Source organism: Lissotriton vulgaris, unplaced genomic scaffold (assembly GCF_964263255.1).
Source record: "Lissotriton vulgaris unplaced genomic scaffold, aLisVul1.2 SCAFFOLD_1823, whole genome shotgun sequence".
NCBI lineage: Eukaryota > Metazoa > Chordata > Amphibia > Caudata > Salamandridae > Lissotriton > Lissotriton vulgaris.
This window is the reverse complement of record NW_028246691.1, coordinates 345,323-369,105: the sequence shown is the minus strand read 5'-3', so window position 1 is coordinate 369,105 and position 23,783 is coordinate 345,323.

Genomic DNA, 23,783 nt, shown 5'->3' with positions numbered 1-23,783 from the left:
CGTTGGATTGTGTGGTTATTCCCCGCCTTCAGACAGCACCTCACTCCCCACTTCCAGGTCCCCCCTGTGTCTTTTGGGGTATCAGACCACGTCTTAGCCCAGCCGGGCACACCCTCCGCCACGGCCGCCGCCGTCAGAGGCCAGTATGCAGCGTCTCGCACCTGGCCCCATGCAGTCCTCCGGGAGCTCCACTGCAACCCCTCGGCGCCACCTCAAGGTCCGCGTAGTCTCGGGCGGGGGGGAGGAACACTGCGATGTAGAGGAAACCATCCAGTAGCGCAGCGGTAGGAGGCGGGAGGAGATATCGCAGATGCCGCAGGCCGCCGCGGAACGTCTGGTAGGCCGCAGTGTCGGGCCCAGAGTCTCATTCAAGGCCACGGCCTCTCGTAGCCAGGCGCACCAGGAGAGCAGCAGCCGGGCGGCTGCGTTCCTTCAGCCGGCGCCGGCCCGGGGCCCGGTGAGCAGCTGGCCCCAAACTTGGAAAGTGGGTGGGCAGGGGTTAGTCAGGGGCTCGCCAACAGTTTCGGACAGCTCAGGATATCTGGGTCGGAGAAGCAGCCCGGGAAAGGGGAGCCCTGATCAGAGCTCTACCCTAGTGTGTCCTCCGCCATTGCGTGCCAAGCCACGCCCCCAGAACCAGCATCCTTGATAAAAGGTTTTCATTGGTGGAAGCCATTAGGGCATTCCCATAGTCCATACGGCTGATGATTAGTCCCTGGACTAGGGGTTTTCTTGCCTCCAGGGGAATCCACTTAAGAACTTTACGCAGGCTAGGCATAACTCCAAAACAGGCGCCGATGGTTGTATTAACATGGTCTTTCATTGACAGTTTATTGTCCATTTGGAAGCCCAAGTTTCGCACTGACTGAGTTGGAGTAGGACAGAGGCCAAGGCTAGAGGGCCACAAGTCAGGTGTCCAATACTCATCCGACTTGCCATAGAGCATTATCTCAGTTTTTCACCCATTCAACCGAAGATGGTTTGTGCACATCCACTTCTCGATTTGAGACATAAAGTCTTTGAAACGGGACTTAGTTTCCAATGGGTCTGGACCGAGAGTGACCAAGATCTGAGTGTCGTCGGCATAAGACACAACCTCAAAACCAAAGGATGGAATCACTTTGGCCAGAGGGGTCACATAGAGGTTAAAAAGTGTCGGACCCAGGATGGAACCCTGTGGTACTCCCATCTTGACTGATCTACTACAGGAGTTTGTACTTCCCACCTGTACTATCATAGTACGACCAGTTAGGTTGTTCTTGAAGCCTTTCCCCTGACACCAATCTCCCAAAGCCGACGTTCAAGAATGCTATGGGAGATGGTGTTGAACGCTGCGGATAAATCAAGCAGGACGAGGATAGATTACTGCCCCCGTCTAATGCCCACCTGATATTATCAGTTACCTCCAGCAAAGCTATTTCGGTACTATGGGCTGCCCTGAAGCCAGATTGAGAAGGGTCAAGCAGTCCATGGATCTCAAGATGGACAACAAGCTGTTTATTGACCAGGAAATCAAGCATTTTACCTAAATGAGGGAGCAGTGATATAGGACGATAATTAGTAAGGAGTTTTGGGTCTGCAGTAGATTTTTTAATATAGGCCTGACCATGGCAGTTTCCCATAATGTAGGAAATTCTGATTCTGACAATGATTTGTTAAATAAATTGGTGAGGCAGTCCAGGAGCGCAGGGGCAAAAGTGGAAAACAAATTTGGTGACAAAGGGTCAGGTGAACCAGTTTTTACTTTAATAAGGGCTTCAGTCACCTCTGCAGGGCTACACTGGGTAAATTCATCCGAAATATAAGGGGGATCAGAGGGAGTTGACGAAGAATTCCCTATGTCATTACCATTATCATGCACATAAAAGGAAGTATGGATAGCCATAATCTTTTCCTCAAAATCTTTTGAAAGAGAATCGATCCAGTCCTGGGAGATAGAAAGTTGAGACTGAACAGGAGGAGTAAAGAATTATTTTAGGATTTGATAAAGCTCCTTATTTGAGTTTCCTGCCTTCTCAATACGATTAAGGAGAAATAATTTCCTTGTTTGCCTTATGTTTTCCATGAAATAAAATCTGTGCAGCTATGGTGTCTAGTGCAGTAGGTAATAAGCATTAAAAATGTAGTAGCACATTAGTGAGATCCAACGACTCACCTATAAAATAATCATGACTGGCTCCATCGATTCATGGCATGAGATGGACACGTTAAAGTAACGAGTGTCCTAGGGAGGGGGACAAAAGTTGTAAACAGTCAAAGGTGAAAGTAAATAGCGGGTCCTCACTCCGAGTTAAGAACAGAAGACCCAGCGTCTGGTGTTACAAAGGAGACCAAGGTGGCTTCTTGTCAGGACTACCCCCTCGAGGTCTGTAAAACATGGTCTGGGTGGCATCAAACCCACATGCACCCATGAACCGAACGAGTAATGGCCACGAAAGGCCAGGTACTCAGTCCGGACCACTAGGAGACATGCCGGTGTGGCGCCATCACGGGCAGAAACTCGTGGTAAACTTTCCCTTGGATGGTGTACCGCTGATACCAAAGAGTGATATCAGAGCCCTGGGCCTCAAAAAGCTAACTTTGAACAGGCAAGGCACTGGGAGGCATCCTAAGGATAGAGAGAGCAAAGTACTTACGTTTGTGTCGCGGCCACTCAGCAGAAGACCTATCGCACAATGCTGGATCTGGGAGGTAAATGCACGCCAGGTTCTGGCAGCAGAAATACTTGCAGAAATGGCGTACACCGTGAGGCGTCTCCGCGGGCGGCACAGAACTAGAGAGTAACACGCCCTGAAACAAGAGGAAGCGTGGTGGCGGCATTCTTGGGGGGTGTAAAATGTGATGAAAGACAGATATGAGCGCCATTTTGTAGTGTACAAAGAGGCGTAGGCAATTCATATATTTAATTAAGATCCGCCAGCCAATCCAAATAAAAGTGAGAAAGTGTACAAGGCTGGTAATCGCACAGGGGTACATATGTTCGGTTCGGCTAAGCCAACCTAAATACTCTGTATTATGCCCAGTCAAAGGCTGTAAGGGGGCAGGGCGGTGATTGAGATCCTGAAGTAGTGTGTCAACATTAGCCAAAACCCTTCTTGGAGGTATAACTGAGATGAAAACACTGATGCATGCGCGGCTGTGGAATAAGCGAGGCGGTGTCGGCGATTCATGTATCATTAAGAGCCACCAGCAAACCCATGTAGGAGGCAAGGAAGTTGAAGTAAAATTTATTAACAAACAGAGTGGTTCCGGCACATAGGGAGATATGTGCTGGTGTGCTTAAGCACACCCGAATACTCTGTATTATGTCCAGTCAACAGATGTCAGGGGACAGGGTGGAGGTTAGAGCCCCAAGATAATGTGCCAATGCTGGTCACTAGTGCGAATGTGGTCTAAAGGGGTAAGCCAAACCAAACCAAACCATAACAGACCCTGTATGATACAGTGACCTGAACAAGGTAGTGTGTTCTCGACAGTTGGGATCTGTTGAGGGTGCTCCAGGGAATATCTTCATTGAGGCCATGCTTGTCTGTGGCTAGATGATGGACCCATCTCTGTTCAATTTTGAACAGTGCACCTGGGTGTTGATGTATGTGCTTCCAATAACACCTATCTCAGAGTTTCCCAGGTTTGTTTGCATGTCTCAAAGTGTGTATAGTCTAGTGGTTGTCCTGTGGCATATGATGTTACTTTTATGTTCAGTGATGCGTGTCTTGACTGTTCTGGTGGTCTTGCCCACATAGTAGAGGTTGCAGGGACAGGTGATCATGTAAATACAATTAGTGGTGTCACAGTTAGTGTGTTTAGTTAGTTTCCAGGTGAAATTATTATCGGCAAGGGTCACTTCTTTGGTTTGTCTGGTCAGTGGGTACACAGCACAAGAGCCACAGGGATAATGACCGGTGACTGACGGAAAGTCCCATAGAGGTCTCTGTGTGGGTAAAGTTTTAGTTTTGGGCCTAGTGTGTATAAGTAGGTCCTTAAGGTTGTTGGCATGTTTGATCGCAATCTGGGTATGGGAAGTTGTAGATCACCTGTGTTTAGGATATAACAGTGTGTGCGTATACTGTTTCTGATTCGGTTAGAATCAGGTGTATAGGACATAACACATGTTATAGCCTCTGTGGCTATAACATGTGTTATCCCTTGGCCAACATGGCTGAACCCTGTTCCCTAGTCAGAACTCCCTGTGCCCACCCAGAGAGGTGGCTATGATACTGACCAAAAAAATACTCCTTTGTGGTCACTCCAAACTAGTTCTCAGGCAGCTGCCTTCTCTCACTGGGTTTGGAGTCAAGGTAACTAGGAGAACAAAGGAAGGTAGGCTTAGGTGTGAACGAAATCTGCACCCTTTGAAGCTCAGGAAGGGGCTGGGCACAACCTCCCACGCCATCCTGCTCAAGGAAGAAAACACCTCTCAACTCCAAACCCTTGAGTCCACTGTCTGGGAGCAATCCACCACAGGGGAGCCATTCACCATCCATATGACACTGGGCACTGGCAGAAAGACACATTTGGCTTAGGTAGCTAAATTACAAGTTTCTAAAAGTGCCATTTTCAAATTAGCAATATAAAATCTGATTTTACCATTAAGTTGGATTTTGAATTACTATTAAAATAAGCCTTTGAATGATTGTTCTAACTGCAGCCAAGCATTATAAGTTGTTATAATGTAACCCACTGTTTTCCTATTGGAGGGTCAGCCTTGCTACAGTTAAAAATGACTTTTGGAGGTTTTTCACTGCCAGGACATGTAAAATGTTAAATATGTATTTACAGATTTTTCACTACCAAGTAACCTACCCTATGGGCATTAAGGGCCTACCTTAGGGATGACTTGAACGTTTTCAAAAGGAAGGTTCATGCCTGGAAAAAGTTTTATTTTGGTGAATAGCTGGTCACCAATAGAAAACAAGACCCAAAATGCACAACTTTACAGCCCGCGGGCTACATAAATACACCAATCAACAATAATTCAACAATTTCTTGAAATTAAGTTGACGATCTTCAGTACTGTGATTGCTTTATTGTAGATAGAAGATATCGATGTTCATAATGCAAACAAAATGTTGCTCCACATTTGTAAACTCTGAATCTGATCATGCAAGAATCTTATTCAAATCATATCCAAAACCCAATACATTTTGGGAAAACCCTTCATCAGGGGTAACTATAAAGTAGAAGTTAGAAAATGAAAAGGTCTAATTAAGACAGTGGTAATTTACCCATGACCTACCTTTCAGGCTGGCAGAGGGCAGGTCACTGGTAAATTACCTAATGGGATCACTTTCTCTCCGCAGCGAAGCAGGGTCGTTTATCCATATCTAAGGGGCACAGTTACTGTAATACGATCAGAATTTCAATGCCCTGTACAGCAGCAGGTACAGTCGACACATTTTGACTGAGCACATTCATGTTACACACCTCCGCTCTGAATCAGGTGTGGGGTAGACCTCAACTATTTGGTCCTGAAGAAATGCCTAAGATCCAGTCGGTCCGTAAGGTACTAAATATGTTGACCCTGCGTCACTTATCTGGAAGCTGTCAAGGTTCATTGGCTCTCATGACAGCATCCTTGACCACATCAGTAAAACCGTTCTCTGTACACTCTAGACTATTTTAAATCACCTAGCGCACCACCCTACAATCACTACAGCCTCACTTGCACTCATCATTTCAGGTTAAAAAAATCCAAAGATCTTAGATACAGAGTCCCCTAGAGGGGCCTGTCGGGCAATGCAGTGCCCGTCCAACAAGAAGCAGTCTAATGATGAAGCATGACACCCCTCTGAGTGTGTGAGGGCAATCACTTCACATCACTTGGATCCCGGCAATCAGCACCCTTCCTGGCCCCGACCGACAGCTTCTCATCGCTCCCTCTTTATCTTGCCTCTTCTGGAGGAACAGCATCCTTCTTCTGCTTTGCTACTAGAGAGAGAGAGATAGATAGATAGAGTGAGGGCGATCGATAGATAGATAGATAGATAGATAGATAGATAGATAGATAGATAGATAGATAGATAGATAGAGCTTAGAACTCACTGATGAATTCATTCAAAGGGATAGATAGAGAAGTTTTATAAAGGTTCAAAATGATCAACTTAGTATAAAAATAAAAGTGCAAGTTTTCACCTAAAAGACAGACAACTTATAACAAGAAATATAAAGAAGACATTTAAACAGGGATAAAAAACAGTAAAGCAAAGAAAATGAATAAAAGCAACATGACGTGTCATGATCGATGGTGCATGCTCACCGGTGTATGCCAAGCCAGCAGGGGCATATATTCCTGTAAACTTCAAGGACAATCATATCCTCCACTGCAAGCTGTGGTAAGAGCATGGTAACTTGGAGGGAGGCTTCGCTGCTGCAACAGGTACACTTTGTGAAGCAGCAAGGCAACTACCAGAGGTGGGAGGACCTCTCTAAACTCCTGGAGAGGTCACAGGTCAAAGCACAGGTCGCCTGGCGGGTCTGGCTGCACAAGGATGCTTAGGTAGGCATCAGCAATGCAACAGAGTGCTGGGCAGAATTAAACACAAGTATTCTTTGTGGTGTCTCCGTCTTATTATATCTGCTCAACGTCTTAAGATCCAGCATTACTCTCCATTCGACTGATTAAGATGAGACACAGGATGGTTGAGACTCTCAAACCCCTCTCCCCCCTTAAGAAAATAAATGATCCCCCTCAATTGAACCCCATCCAGTGCGCTGTCCTCTTTCTCCAAGGACTGAGACAGGTGTCTGAGGTGACGTGGGATAACTTGACTACTGATCCACTGAACAATTGATTAAACACACTTGTCTTCTTGGCGCTGCAATCGGCATCAGTCCTAAGGAAACAGGTGGGAACTATTCTTAACCTGAGGCAGCAAAAGAGGTGATCAAATGCCACAGAATATATATTCCTGGGACAGAAACCACATCCATTTCGACTAAATACTAATTAACATAAGGAAATTTTTTTTTCTTATTTACACTGTTACTAAACTAATCCCTTTGATGAAATGGGGTGTATTATATGATGCAATACACTTACCAACCCCCTTTAGGACCCTTAGGAGCCTAAGGTGTCATTTGTCACTCCTTCCCTGGGTAGGTGTGGCTCTAAACAGCAAGGCTAACACAAAGGAATAAGTGTAAAGCATTTGCACAGCACCAAAACAGTTGAAGAAGAAATGGACAAGACAACAAGGAAATCAGTCACTAATTTATAAAAATAGACTGTATTTTTATGTCTTTTTAGACACCACAACAAAAAGGATCTCCTGGAGGGTTTCAGAGATAGAGAATTTACAAGGTATAGTAAATCAAAGCCTTTCACTTAACCACAAACAAGCACTTTCAAATTCAACCATTTTGACACAGAGAAACTTTTTCACCAAAAAGTTGGGCTAGTTGTATTGTGGTCACTTAGAGTCACTTTAGGTGACCAGCTCCAGTGGGTAGCCGATCGGGGGGACCAGCAAGGTTCTCAGAAATAGTAAGTTTGAGGCACTTTTATCCTTTGCAGGAGTTTCCTATGGAAGTGCTCCTAGTGCAAGGGATGAAGGATGCTGAAGATGCTCAACAGATGCTGTGAATGTGATGCGGTCTACGTGGCCTTACTGCAGCTACTCCGGAGTCCAGAAAGGCGGTAAGGCAGCCCCGGTCATGGGGTTGACATACCTCCAAGTCCTCTTGGTGCTGGTAGAAATCCATCGCCTCTAGGCTACTAGTCACTCGGTATCGCGGTCACGGCTAAATCCTTTCCTGGTTGATAACTTGTCTTCTGGGTGACCAAGCTGCACTCCAATGACTCCCCCAGGGACAGCAAATATGGGTGCAACTATGAGCATCAGCTGCAGCCTCTGGTGCTGCAGAGCGGTTACTGCATCTAAAGATTCTGGGCTATCAACTTGTCCCAGCAGGCGTCTCAGTCGTTGTGGCCCTGTGCTGTGAACGAGAGGTCAGCCAATGGACCCATGGAGTCTATTGGCTTTGGCTGGGTTCTGGAGACTAAATCTCCAGGAGCAGGACACAACTGGCACAGTCCCTCATCAGGTTCAGCATGTAACTCTGTACTTGCCAATGGGGCTACTAGCCTTTCAACAGTAAAAAACAACAGTGTAGGGTCTTTTCTGTTGAAACATTCAAAAGTACATGTTCTACTTTCCAATATACCATACTCTGCCTTAGGGCTTGTGGGCCTACCTTAGGGGTGATATATTTATTTCGAGTTAGGCATTGGTGACAAACCAATTAAACATACCCCATGTTACGGGTCAGAACACATGCACGGAGTCCTGTTTAGCAGGGTCAGAGCATTTCAGAGCCGCTACACTAGAAATCAATTATCTCAGAAGGGCAAAGGCTTGTTTAATGCCTGCCTGTGATCAAAGACATCTCAGAAGCAGGCGCATTACCACACTGAGCTATATACCCAGTCACTGCCAGGACTGTGGAGCTTTGAAAGCATGTGGGAACTCCGGTGACACAAAACCATGAGCTTCAGACAGGGCTCAGCCTGAGTTTATGATTTAATAAAGCCACTTTTAATGTGAGGGCACTGGACAGAGAAAATCCCTAACCGTGAACTTTCATTCCAATTAAAAGCAGCCAATGATCTCGGTTGCACATCACAATCATGTTAATGCTTAAACCAGTGGGAACGAGCAGGTGATAACTCACAGGCGGCCTGGGGGGACAGCCAGTTAGGCATGGTAAAAGGAGCAGGCTCGTTTATTAGCAGTATTTATGGTGCCAGGCTGGGGGTATCCAAGGGAGGGCAAGGTGTGGGAGTGGGTAGAGGGCAGGAAGGACAGCAGGGCGAGAGCACTTTCCCAAGTCCTCCAGGCCTTCAGGGGCTCTCCCGAAATTTCTGTCTGGTTTTCCCTGAAATGTGATTTTCACACTTTCGCCTTGATAAAATGGCCATTCCTACAATACATGCCATGGTGGGTAGGTAACTTTACTTCACAGTTTTTATCAAGCAGTTTTTACCAGCAGGCAAGTGATGCTAATGGGTTTTTGTCTTTACCCTGCATCCTTTGCCACGTGGAATTTTACTCTGCATATATTAATAGGTTTTTAAACAACTTTATTTTAATATGAATACAAACAAAAGGGTAAAGGTTGGGTGTAAATGTAAATGTAAATGTGCAGGAATTTATATAGCGCAAATCACCGAGCGGTTTCTAAGCGCTTGCTTAGGGAACCCGTCCTGGTATTCCCCTGTGAGATAACCCCGGCAGGGTATCCACAAGGTGAAAGCCAGGCATCCCGCCGCGAGGGGCCGTTGTGGAGATTAAGCAAGCTATTGCCCAGAGTGTGAACCCGTGAATCGAGTAGGCACCGGAGCGAGAATTATCTTGTCGAGTCCATGGACATTTTAGGACTCAAGACCCGCCGAGCCGGGAATTGAACCCTGGTCCCGGGCTGACCTCTGCTTCCAGGTCTGCCTCCTCTAACCAGTGAGCCACACTTCTCCATGTAAAGGATGATGAAGTGAAACTTGTATAGGGCATGGCTACCCTGAGGCCCTGAGGATGATGAAGTGAAACTTGTATAGGGCATGGCTACCCTGAGGCCTCCCAGCGCTGTGGACGGATCAAGCGGGCCAGGAGCAAGTGTTCGAAAGGGATGTTAAAAAGATGAGTTTTCGAAATGCTAACAGGTTGAACTCCCTCCGCAGATGGAGAGGGAGGGCGTTCCAGGAGTTGGCAGCATTGAAGGAGAAGGCCACCCGCCCCATCTGGCTCTCCGTATTCTATGGGTAGCGGCAGAGAAGGTGAGTCTGGAACGGAGGTTCCTGGCTGGGCGAGAGGGTGTTTCCAGGGATTGGGAAATAGCCGGGCCACACTTCCAGAAAGCCTTGTGTGCCAGGCACATGGCTTCAAACAGGATCCTTTCCCTGATGAGGAGCCAATGAAGGTTCCTTAATGCTGGTTTGGCAGATTGCCTGCAGGGAATCTGAAGAAGCAGACGGGCAGCACAATTTTGGATGATCTGGAGCTTATAGATGGTGGATAGAGGGGCTCCCAGATAAAGAGCATTTCCATAATCCAGGCTAGAGAGGATGAGGGCCGGGACCAGGATTCTTCTAGCCTGTAATGGGAGAAAGGGGCGGATCTTATGGAGCATCCTCAGCAGGCCAAACAGGATGCTGAGAGTATAGTGGCCTGAAAGCTATATCTAAGGGAGTGGTCAAGCCACATGCCAAGGCTCTTGATCTGGTCTTTTGAGTCTGGTGCCGGACCGAAGCCAGGGAGGTCATGGCAGTGCAGGGCTGAAGGAGGGAGAGTTGCCGAGAAGCCTAGAGGATAGTAACTTCAGTGAAGAATATGATAATGACAGAGGGAATCTCTGGGAAGTTGATCTCCTTCACGTACTGGACGCTGATCAAAATTAGATCAGACAACTTGACCAGACTGAGGACCACATGGGAACTGCATTAGGAGAGAGTGAAGCCTTCACGGTGCGGGAGGCGGAGGTTGAAGAAGAGAGGGGCACATTGAAAGTCACTGGATACCAGTGGGGGAAGAGAAACATCACTATGCTACAAATTGAGTTGCCCCCTCCCCCTTCCTTGCCAGAGCATTAACTCGCTGCCAGCAGCTCCATACTCACAAGGAGAACGACATTGAGCGGGGACTCTGTGAGGGGCACTCCGAACGCTAAGCATGGCTCTGGAGAATTCTGATGGGAGCCAAGCAGCGTCACAAGACAGGAGTGCCCAAACCCCTTGCACCTTCTGTTTGCCCGCACGCCCACGCACATCTTGATACTTTTAATTACCGTTCTGATGTTGTGCCTCCACGCACCATTATCTTTCCGTACAATCACCGCACTGCGCTGGCCGACTTTTCTGTGCCTTGTAAGCTTTAAAATGATGAGGCCCTGATTGCTTTGATTGCTGTGCCCTGTTGCTACCGCTGGCATCTTGTCCTCCTCAAAATGGCAGCCCCTCAACTGCTCCAAAATATGTCTATCGACCCACTTCTTGGACGCTTGCAATTACCGCACTGCAATAGATGATGCTCCCCTGCTTTGTAGGCATTAATAGGACACACCAATTTTCTAATAATGGCCACCATGAGTGGACCCCTTTCCAAAGCACTCCTCCTTCCCTTGTTGAAGAGGGATCCAGCATTTATGTTCTAGAGTTTCAGGGACCCTTCAGAGAGTCCACAGCGAAAAGGGCATCTCACACAGCGGAGGCCTGGGTTTTTACCCCATTACCGCTGAGAGCACAGCACCGTACACCATGACCGGCGCACTTGATGGAACTTTTTGGACTATGCCCCACTAGGCAGAAACTATAACCTTTCTGTTTGTACTGCGGTGCCCAAGCAACCTCTGGCCGATGACCGGTGGAGCTGTCCCACACAGCTATAGAGGAGTTTGGCTCTGGTTCACCCCTCGGTCGTCACCTGCCGGACGTTGGACACTTTTTTTCTCGTCACCCCATTGTGCCTCTTTTACCCTCCCACTCCCTCAATTATTATCCTCTACCTCCCCTATTCCTTCCCTCTCTCCCCTATTCTTCTCTCCCCTTGCATATTTGTTTCCTCATGTCTATCCTATGCTTTTGTACTCATGTAATTCCTGTAACTACGCTCTAGTAAATGATGTAACTTTTTAACCATGTTCTGAAAAAAATGTTTCTTCCTCATGTAAAGCGTTCTGATACCTTCGGGTCTAGCCAGCGCTATATAAAACTCAATAAATAAAATAAATAAGCAAGAGGTAGGTGAGTAGGAGGACGTTGATTGGTAAAGTGCACCGATGCACCCTTGAGAAATTGCAATCAAAACAAGCTTCAGGGTAATTCAGTTTAAAGTGCTTCACATTATGCCTACAACCGCGACTGCCAGTTTAAGATGGGAAGGGCAACTTCCCCACAACTCCTGAGATGCGATGACATTTATAGTACTTTTTCCACACACTTTAGCGATGCCCTCGCATACAGGAGTACTGGGGGAGATTACTGGGGAACTTGCATCAGTTATGAAAGCATTATGCTTTCTGGGGTCCTTGGAGACGCTCTCCTACCATGGATGCAGTTCCTCTTTTGCACCTTGTGGCTTGCACTGATGAAAAGGGATATAGCAAACTTGTGAGGGGCCCACCCAGGTGCACGGTACCCTCACGTAGGTATAACGGACTGTATGGAAGCGAAATGAATAGTGTACGAGGCTAGAAGTTGCTCTAGGAAATTTCTAAAAAGTATAGGGTGACTGGCACACTATGGACCTGACCTGACCTGAACATTGATATGCTGGGTAGAGCTGTGGATGCAGGAGATGGGGTGGGGGGTAGGAGCAGAATCCCCCAGAAGATCAGGGGCTTCTTGAATGTGGAATATTGCTGATTCATGTGCTGGGGTCAGTGGAACACAATAATTTGTGGTGGGATCTCAGTTAGGCCACCGGTGGTTGCCAATGTTTTCTCAGTGATGGACAGGTGTCTGTTGCGTTTTACCTAACAAAAAAAGCATTAAAAACTGTTTAAAACAAACTGCACTACATCCTGTAGCAGACCTGAGATATGTTTTAAAGGGCTACTTTAGTGGGTGTCACAATGAGTGCTGCAGGCCACCTAGTAGCATTTAATTTACAGGCCCCGGGTACATTTAGTACCATGTACTGGGGAATAAATTAAATGTGCTAATTTGATGTAGCCCAATTTGACCATGTTTTATGGAAAGTGCACAAGCACTTTAGAACTGGTTAGTTGTGGTAAATTGCACAGAGTCCTAATGCCAACAAAAAGGAATTTCTGAAAACAGGTGGGGTGATGGCAAAAACGTTTGGGGGTGACCCTGCAGGGACGGCCAAGGCCAACAATAGGCAAACAGTCTAAGGCACAGATGATCAGTATTGCTTATGATGCACTAATTTGCAGGCCCAGACTGGCCATAGCGGGCACCGGGCAATCCGCCGGTGCGCCGCAAGGGTGGGTGCCGGTTTTGAGCCCCTGCAAAATCAGCCCTCCAACAAAATCGGCTGAAAACCGGCCCTAGCAAAGCGCTCTGCGGCACCTCCAATCCCCGCCACCACCCTCCCCCCCGTGTGGGGAGGGGGTGAGGGGGAAGAAGGGGGGTAGGCCGAGCACTTTGCCAGGGCCTGTTTTGGTTCCCAGTCCAGTCCTGCTAATTTGCCATCAGCCGACAGACCCCATGAACATGGAGACAAATCACTGAGAGTCTGAGGCTCCTATAACTCAAGATGAAGGCCTGCTGTGCATTAACTAGGCGGAAACAGAGCAACTTTTGACAAGAAGTAGAGAACGAACTACTATTTGTTTGGGCTTTCAAACCTACTAATATGACTGCACAAAAGGTAAAGAAAGTCAATGTCTACTGCAACTCAGACCTTTCTTTCCGCCATCTTATGCAGATCAGTGTTTGAATTGGGAAAATAGAAGTGCAGGTACTCTGTACCAGAGTGCCTGCTTATTTCTGTCTGTACTCTCCAAATAAAAGTGTACCATTTCTTTTGAGAAGTGCCGGTACTCTTCCTTTCAAAATAAAAAAGTGCTGGTACTCCATACCGGACGGTACTGGCCCATTCAAAGTACTGATGTAGATATTACTTAATACTTCTTGTCCCCAAGAAGTCTTCCATAACCAGACAGCACAGCCTGCCAGAGTTTGATCTAACAATGGCAGTTTTTCAACAAGTAAAGTAAGTAGTCTGATTTGAGTGTTATAATGCATTTGTGGCAAAGGTATGAGAGATGTCCGTGAGTTACAGCCTTTATAGGTCTATGACACACCACCTAGCTCTCCTTACAAATGGGGCCCACTTTTTATCACTTAGTCATCCTGAAAGAAGGCGCCTGGCAATACCGGAGCTTCGTGCGCCTTCCGCCGGAAAACAATGGGAAGGTCCTGGCCCAGCGTGTGGGGACTTCTCATAAATGATTGCTGCGATCCAAGCCCCACGTGTCCATCTAACGCAGCGCCTACGCGCTCTTGTCGATAAGCGCCTCTTTTCCCCGTTCCCCGAACGTGTTGTCTCTTCACTTCTTCCAGAAACTTCCGCTGCAGAGATGCTGCCGTGCTGTATATCACAGACGTGTCCTTGGTACCAGTAAAAACGTAGGACACACACTCTTGACGTGCAACCGAACCGTGTGACCTTGGACAACTAACCCCAATCTCACCTACTGAGCACTCTCGACAGCAAGTGAGCAGGTGCAAAAAAACAACAACAAAAAACAACAGAGTGAAATGACCCCAGACTGTGGGTAAATGCCCCTGGACAGACAAACACGCCAGGGTGCTCGTGGCCATAGGTGCGGACCTGAACGGGGTAGGCCTTGGCCTGCGTCCATTCTGTTCTGCCTGCGCTCTCACACATCCAGCCCCGGAACCTGCGCCCCCAGTGCCTCACCCCCGGCCCAGGAGAATGGCCTGCAGTGACCCCACCCTCCCCACTCGTGATTTACGAGGCATGGGACACTGGACACCGGGGTGCAGGGCGCCCACTGGCCCGGCTCTGAGATGGGAGTCACATCACGGGCAGGAGGGTCGCCTTACAACAAACACAACCCCCCCCCCCCCCCCCGGCGCTGCCCCCACAATAGACGAGCGAGGAAGGCACTGGATGGAGGAGATGCCATGGGAAGAGCCGGGGGTGAGAGAGCAGGCCTTGGGCGGGGAGCCGTGGGCGCACCCCCATGGGAAGGCACCAGCTTCTCTGGGCTGGTGGAGCCTGCTGATGGGCTTAATGAGCTGGGACCAGGGGCCTCAGTGTGTCACATCCTCAGGTGCGCAGTGTTTACGTCACGGAGGTGTGCACTCAGACACCTGTAGGTGTGTTGACCGGTTATAAATGTTGGACTACACAAACCAGCCTTCAAAGAAAGCACAGTCTGGCAGTGAACTTCTACATTTACTTACAAATAAAATCTGCAAAGAAATTGGCAACAGGCGACAGTAAATATGTTCTAGAGTGTTTAATTGGTCACAAAGAGGCTGCATTTTAAAATATCTTACAGGGTTAAAACACCTGCTGCAGAGAGCATTGCGTGCCCACCATTTTGAGGGGATTGTGGTTAACACAGTTCTGTGTTTTGTACAGTCAATTTTTGACTCAGAGTACCATGGCGGGTTAATGTACCTGCTGCAAAGCACAATGTGTACCATGCAGACCACAGATTTGTTTTGTATAAAGATGGGTCAGCGGGCTCCTGCTTTCGACACTGAGATCACTTTGCTACTTCCGGTTCATAAGTGGTCAGCCTTCTGATGCAGACCGATCCATTTAGTAGCATCATGGCGCTGCATGGAAACTGTTAGCCCGGGGCTCACAGCCTGCTGGTTTTCTTCTCAATCTGTTGTTATTCTAAGATTGCAGAGAGGGATTCTTTGGGAAGTAATGAAGTCCTCTTAGCATAAGCACCCACACTCACTGTCTTAGGTTTTATATCCCGACGTTGTGTTTGTCCCGAACGTTCACTCTTTACATATCAAAGTATGGACGATATGAGAGTCTTACATTTTATAAGTTATAACCCTCATTGTCTTTTGTGACATTTCCTGCACATTGATTTACACATGTGTGATTTTTGTGGCTGTGTCACCCTTCATTGGGATGAGTAGCACCATAAAATGATTAAATAAAAAATCTGTGGCTGCCATATACATCAATAGTTGTATAATTTACTCATATACACAGACAACGCTTTTATTCGTACAGTGCAAGCAGTCTATGCAGTGAATTGGTCTTAACCCAGGGGGAAGGGCCCTGCGCACTGGTGTCGTAATTTGACGATGGCTGGGTTAGAGCTTAGCTTTGCTACACTTTATTACCCTTATCTTGGCCTTACTTGAAAACGCCATTTTGTATGTTACGGTGGCCATTTTAGAGAATGAGCTGCCTCGTGGCTGGCGTGCCCTTTAGTCCTTTGTCCGTGCCACTGACCACTCGAGTTTGCCCAGCAACAGGCTATTTTTAGTAACGGTCAAGCCCGCACATGCGCAGTTCCGACTGACCAGTCACCCCTTAGGAATGTTCCGCAAACTGACCAGTGGTGTTGTAACCCCTCCCATGAGTTGGCTGTGTTCCAAAAATGACCATATATGTACCTAACAAACTGTAATCATGTACCTCCTATCTTTCTTATGTTTGAAAACTGTATAAAAGAAGGATTCGCACCGATGTTCGGTGTGATACTTCTTGCATTGCCGAAGGGTGCTGTAGGAATGTACCACCACCCCATGGGGTCTTAATAAACTTGTCTTTTGCATTTTCTAGTTTCCGTGCCAACAGTTCTTACGGTGTACTGGGTATTCTGCGGAGTATGTAGGCCTGGAGAACCCAATACCACAAATTGGCGACCACGAAGGGACTCATCGGCGACTCGGATGCCCGAAGGAGAGGTCGTGACGAAGGATTGGAAACTCGCCATGGACGCGTACGCTGCCACTGAGTGACCCGAGTCTTGGCACCCACGGTGTTTTCTTCCCTTCCTTCTGATCTGACCTTCCAGGTGGCGCCGGTCTCCGACTGAGATCCTGCTCGTCTGTGTTGCTGTACAGTGCCTGTTTGGCTGATTCGATCAAAGACCTTGGCAGTTGGAACCTGGATATTTGAGATTTGGGTAAGAATTGTGATCGGTAAGGTAGTCTACGGACGCTTACTGAAGTTCTATGAATGTGACTATGATTTGAGTTAGCTAACATTTGAGTTTGTGAATTTGAACACATATGTGTAGTGCACTTCACATAGGCAGGCATGTAGAGATGTTTCTCTAACTTTGTTTGTACTTTGAGCGGCACATTTGTGTGAAGTATCGTAAGTACCATTTTTTACGGTATCACGTTTTCGTGGTACCTTTTGAACATGCCTGTTTTAAGCACACTCCGAGGGATGTGCTGTCTTGGAAACGGTACTACCTATAGGTTAAATGAATCTCAGCCGGCTCCCCCAGAGGGGACCCCTGATCGCAAAACGTATGTGAAATTTGGCCTTCTCCCTATAATGTACAGTAAATTATGGAACAAATATACCAAATCTGATCCCGAGTTGCAATGGCCACTACATGGGTCGTTTGATTTACGAAAGGTTCAGTTTGTGGAGCAATGTTTGTTTTAGCGCAGGTCTAGACAGGACATGTTTGATTGTGTGCGAATGTGGGAGAAAGCGGTGCGTGAACGTATGAAGCGTGAGATTGCCTTGGCGGACAAAGAGCAGCGCAAGGCTGCTCGAGATAAAGCTTTACAGCTGGAGGAGAAGGAGTCGCAGGAGAAGAAAGAGAGGGAGGCACGGGAACGTAATTTGTAAACGACCGGTCAATTTCCTATTCGACGTCCGCTTTATCCTGTCCTTACTAAAGAAATTGATGATTTTTCATTACTAGATCGGTCTCCGCCTCCGTATGTTCAGCCTACGGCCCCGTCCGAGGATTCCGGTGATGACAGTCAGGATAAGACGAGTACGAGGTTAACTGCTGAGAGAGCTTCGGAATTACGAGGGTTTGCTAGAAAATTGAATTTGAATAGAATTACTATGTCAGAACTTAATGCTGAAAGGAAAAAGTGGTCGGAACGAGAACAGATGTGTTTTTTAAATACCTTTGCGGATGAAGTTATTGAGCGATTTTGTAAGAATTCGGAGGACTTAGAACCTAAGGATGTCCACCATGAGCATATGCGTAAAGGTTTATTTGCTATTTCAGATGCGGATGCTTTTTTCCAACGATTGGTCCAGCTACTGGATGAGGCGTCCAGATTGCGGGAAGCACGAAAGACAGCAGAGAAGCCCGCGCCGGGGTCGACGGAGTTCACCAAAGAGTGTTCTATCTTTGGAGCAGATAAGAGTTCTAAAGTGCATGTTATGCCTATGCGTGAAGCTGCACCTTTATATGTTCCCCCTAAAGGGCAAGGTACAGACGATGATAAAACGTCCGTAAATGCAAAAGGGTATTTTATATATAATTGGGTGTATACGCCTTGGAATAGGGCGGATGTTATGGCATTGAAAAATGCTTTACCCGATCCACGTAAAAATCCGGCAGCTTTTTATGAAGGGGTGGAGGGGGCTCTTTCTTCTTGTGTCATGACTCTCGTTGATATAGATCTTTTCTTTGGACTGATTCTACCCCCTGATATGTGGAGAGCGATTCGTAAGTTTGATGATCAAACTATGTTTGGGGCAACTTGGAGAGATATAGGCCAGGCCGATTTAGACAGGGAGCCTGCATGTAAACCATGTCAGTTAATTTTAGATCTCCCAACAGCTATTTTGAATAAATTAAAAACGCTTGTTCCCCCTAAAAAGATTGATTGGACTATGCTAGCTTCGTGTAAACAGAAGCAAGATGAGTCGGTATCTGATTTCTTCACACGTTTCGAAGAAGCGTTCCATTATTACAGTGGCCAATTGTTAACAGATGATACGGGTAGGCATCTGTTTGTAGATAAGTACGTGTCTAATCTCCTACCGGAGATTGCAAAAAGATTGAAAACAAGTGAAAGTTCCTGGACCACAGCGACCCCTGCGTCTTTGTTAACTATGGCTCAGAAATAGAGGCTAAAGAAAGTGTTGATAAGAAAGCGAAGGAATTGAAAACGAAGGTGATGTTGGCACAGGTTCGCGGCGCGCAATCTAGAGGGCATGATAGAGGCAGGCGAGGAGGGGGTAATGCGTCGTATGGTCGTACTGATATAGCTGAGGACCAATGTGCATATTGTAAAGAGTTTGGGCATTGGGCTGACGATTGTCCGGTACTTCGTGAGCAACGTAGTCAGCGTGGTCGAGGAGGTGAAAGGTCGCGGAATAGTTATTCGGGAGCGAGAGGTGGCGGAGGTGATCGTGGTAGGTTTGAAGCGAGGGGTCGTGGTCAGGATGAACGAAACTCCTTTGATCGGCGGAATCAGTATCAGATATCGGAGGGTGAGAACGTGGAGAATCAGGATTATGTGCATGCATAGGATTGCGTAGGATGGGGTGTGGAATCGGTTGAAGTGCCAGTAGATCAAAGAGGTCCATATGTATCAGCGGGCATTTTGGGTTCTACTGATCAGTTCTTAGTTGACACAGGAGCTACTCGTAGTGCTTTGTCTAAAAACTTGGTTCCAAGGGCTCCCCTGTCTGGCGAAACGATAACATGTATAGGGTTCGATGGCACACCCTCTCCAAGCCCATTATCACAACCTCTTGCATTTTGTATTGACAAATTTTTTAGTTTTTGCCCATTTTTGTTGTCGCCCCACACTCCAGACAACATTATGGGCATTGATTTGCTCGAATATTTTCGAGCAACGATACACTGCGCTCCTGAAGGAGTGCGGGTAATTTTGAATGACAAGTACCCAGACTCAGGCAGATTTTGTACCATGAAGGAAATTGAAGCATTAGCCTCTCTCCCACACACGTTATGGGCGACCTCAGATACGGATGTGGGACAGATGCTTATCCCGCCTATTCGAATTACTGTCAAGGAGGGAGTCTCTTTGCCACGTGTACCGCAGTACAAGATATCTAGGGAAGGTGAAATTGCTCTGACGCACATTGTTCAGGATTTGATTATTGCAGGAGTAGTGGAGGAAGTTCCTTACAATGTCTGTAACAGCCCTATTCTTCCGATCCTTAAAAAAGACACTGACGACAAAGTCTATCGATTTATTATTGACTTGAGAGAAATTAACAAAATTGTCATTCCCCAGTACCCGGTGGTGTCTGATATCACGACATTGCTTACCCTGGTCCCCCCCAACTGCAACGACTTCTCTGTTATTGATCTTAAAAATGCGTTCTTTTCCATTCCCATTCATCCTGACAGCAGATACCTATTTGGCTTCACGTTAAATAATAAATCGTATAGATTTTGTCGTGTTCCTCAAGGTTACACAGAGAGTCCTAGCATTTATAGCCAGGCTTTAAAAAGACAGCTCGACTCCTTTGAATTGCAATCTGGAGTAGCACTTATCCAATATGTTGATGACCTCCTGTTGGCTGCAGATACCTATGCACAATGTGAGGAAAGTACACTTGCCTTGCTCTCCTTTTTTGGCTCTGAATAATCATAAAGTCTCTAAGAAAAAGCTACAATACTGTAGACCAAAGGTGACCTACCTCGGTCATCTTTTGTCTAAGGAGGGGCGTGCATTAACATCTGATCGAATTCAAGCGATTTTAGATACACCAATCCCCCGCACTCAGAGAGATGTACGCGCCTTCATAGGATTAACGTCCTTTTGTAGACAGTGGATCATGGGGTTTTCGCACATTATCAAACCTTTGTTAGCGTTATTGTCCAAAACTACACTAATGCCCCTTGAATGGACAGATGAATGTCAAAATGCTTTTAATCAATTGAGACAGGCCCTTTTTTCTGCACCCGTGTTAGGTACACCAGATTACACAAAGATTTTCACGTTGTACGTGCACGAGAAAGATGGGTGCGCGTTATCAGTGTTAGTGCAGACACACGGGGATAAGCAGAGGCCATGTGCGTATTTCTCAGCCATTCTTGATCCTGTAGCGCGAGGGTTACCTGGGTGTTTCCGAGCGGTTGCAGCAACAGCAGTAGCTATACGGCAGAGTGAGGGAATAGTTTTGTCGCACAAACTGTTGGTGCTAGTTCCCCATGCAGTGGATGCCCTGCTAAATCAAACGAAAACACAGTATCTTACGAGCGCACGTTTAACAGGATATGAGCTCACACTTCTGGCGCCACATATCACACTGAAAAGATGCGCTACCCTGAACCCTGCCACTTTATTGCCATATCCGGTTGCTGAGGGCCAGGAGGAAGAACACCATGATTGTGTTTTCCTGACTGAAGAACAAACAAAGGGTCGTGTCGACTTACAGGATATGCCACTTCCAGATGTGGATGGGGAACTGTGGGTTGATGGATCGTGTTTAAGGCTGCCAGATGGCACAACTTCTGCAGCATATGCGATCACGACACTTAAGACGGTGGTAGAAACAGCACGAATACCACAGAAATCGGCCCAAGCAGCGGAGCTGATAGCTTTGACAAGAGCCTGCGAATTGAGTGCTGGTTTATGTGTGAATATCTACACAGACAGCCGGTACGCCTTCGGAGTAGCGCATGACTTTGGCCTACTCTGGAGAGAGCGCGGGTTTTTGACTTCGCATGGAGTACACATTATGCACGGAGAGCTAGTGCGTGACCTCCTAAACGCGTTACTTTGTCCAAAGAAAGTGGCGATAATCAAATGCAGTGCACATAAGAAGGTCACTGACAAAGTGGGACAAGGTAATGCCTTTGCGGACAGTATAGCAAGACAAACAGCTATGTCACGAAATGACTCCCCCATGTATGTAGTGAAGTCGCAGGCCGAGCGATGGCATGATGCTAGAGCGGAGATATTAGACATCCTGAAATCAGCGACTGAAGCAGAACTTGGAACATGGGCAACAGAGGGGGTGCTGGATGATGAGGGTTGTTGGAGGAGCAAGGATATGGAACGATGGAAATTGCCTGCAGGTTACTTGCAAGCGATGGTCCAGATGACACATGGGTTGGCACATGTTGGAGCTCTTGCAATTACTCGATTGTTAACACGAGTTTGGGAGCATACTGAGATTGCCAACACGGCCAAGAGAGTAGTGCAGACCTGTTTGATATGTTTACAGCACAATCCTGCAAAAGGGACGCATACTCCGAAAGGAGGGTTTGTTCCACCTTCTGCACCATTCGAGGTACTACAAATAGATTACATCCAGCTTGAGCGTTGCAATAACCTTAAGTATGTCTTAGTGGTGGTATGTGCTTTTAGCAAATGGGTTGAGGCCTTCCCCACGAAGGATAATACAGCTTTGACAACGGCTAAGGTTTTGCTCAAAGAGTACTTCCCTCGATATGGCGTTTGCAAATTTTTGTGGAGCGATAATGGTCCTCATTTTGTTGGGAAAATTGTGGAATATGTGTTGAAGGGATTGGGGATTCAGCAAAAGTTTCATGCTGTGTTCCATCCTCAGTCAGCAGGTCTTGTCGAACGGTACAATGCCACTTTGAAACTAAAGTTGGCTAAGATTGTGGCATCCACGTCTTTGAAGTGGCCGGATGCTTTGCCGTTAGCGTTACTCTCTATTAGATCAGTGCCCCATTCCCGAACTGGCCTCACACCTTATGAAGTGGTGTTTGGAAGGCCGATGAACATATGGGGAGTTCATAAGCCGCGATTGTTACATGATGTGCCTTGTATAATGATGAACGATTATTTGGCACGATTAACAAATGATTTACTTTCTATTCACCAACAGGTTCGAGAAGCGCTCCCTGACAATTCTATTGGAGAGGCTCACAATCTTCGTCCTGGTGATTTTGTGATGGTTAAATCCTTCGAGAGAACGAACAGCTTGGAACCGAGGTGGTGTGGCCCCGAGCAAGTCCTGCTTGCAACTCGAACGGCTGTGCGAGTGACCAACAGGAAGGGGTGGGTGCATTCAACTCACTGCCGCCGTGTCTCTTCGGATCTGGTGAATCCTACTGTGCTATCTGACTACAGAGATATCTTGGACGAGGAAAAGAGCCCAGCTGTGACGTCGGCCGAATCGGAGGGAGCCTTCCCGGACCACACTGTTTCTGGACGACAACGGTACAATCTGCGGCCACGATAAGAGGAAGATTTTCTTTGGTGCGAGACTGGTTGAGTTACCGCTCTGGGGTTTGTGAAACGGAAGCCGGGAATCTCAAGGGGGGGGGATCAGTTCTGCCAAGAGTAGCGACACCCGTCTTGACCCCGGAGAAGAAAACAACGGCTACCTCGGAGCTCAGCACTCACATTTTTATTTTTTAGTTGCATATTTGAGACATTGTGAACTCTTTTGAACTATGGCGTCTTCTGCATCACGAGACAAAAGAATTCTTGGTGCTATATTGTTTGTATTGACAATTGTGGTGATAGCTGTGATAGCCTGGGTAGTAGAACTTGTGGTACCTGCACGAGAACATTTGCTGCCGACTACCCCGGCTCCATCTGAACATTTTCATTTCACCTTACCCTTTCATGAAGAACGGCACCGACAGACTTACTTGAACAATATCTTCATTCAAATCTTGCATCATACTCACAATATGACGAACACTTCTAACTGGTGGGTATGTGGGATGTTGCCTGGACATCAGAAGAAAGGAGGCACACCGCTTATCCCGCTCCCTTTTTCCCACAATGGTTCTTGCAATGCCTGGTATACTCTTCTGTTCACTTTGCGCTGGCCAACAAAAGGGGGGGTGCTTTTCCGTTTGAATAAGATATGTTACCATGATCGGGATGGCTATCCACAAGCTGAGGGTACTCGGTTCGAATGGGAGGAGTACCGCCCTGATAACGTGTCTGCATCTCGAATTTACAGTAACCAACGGAACATTAACATGTCTAACTCTCATGTTATTAAGGCTGATCTCTGTATATGTAATAAAGGTACAATCCCGGTTGGCAAAAGTGAATGTAACACCACACTTACCTTTGACAGTCCGAATGGCATCTCATTTGTAGCATCTCGAAATACATACTTCATATGTGGCAATAAAGGTTATCATCGTCTCCCGTTAGGATGGTTAGGTACATGTTATATCTCTTTTGTATTGCCCCCTGTATTCATTGCCCCACCAATGTACCATAATGATTATGTCCTGTATCATGACTTTGTGCTAAACAGAGTCAAAAGAGCTGTAGTCCTTGAAGATATTGACCAAACTGATACTGCACTGCAACAATATGTAGATTTTAACTTGGGTTTGTTTTCATTTGTGGGAGCTGCTCTAAACAGTCAGAAAATACGACGATTAACTCGTGTTGTTGAAGCTGTTGCTAA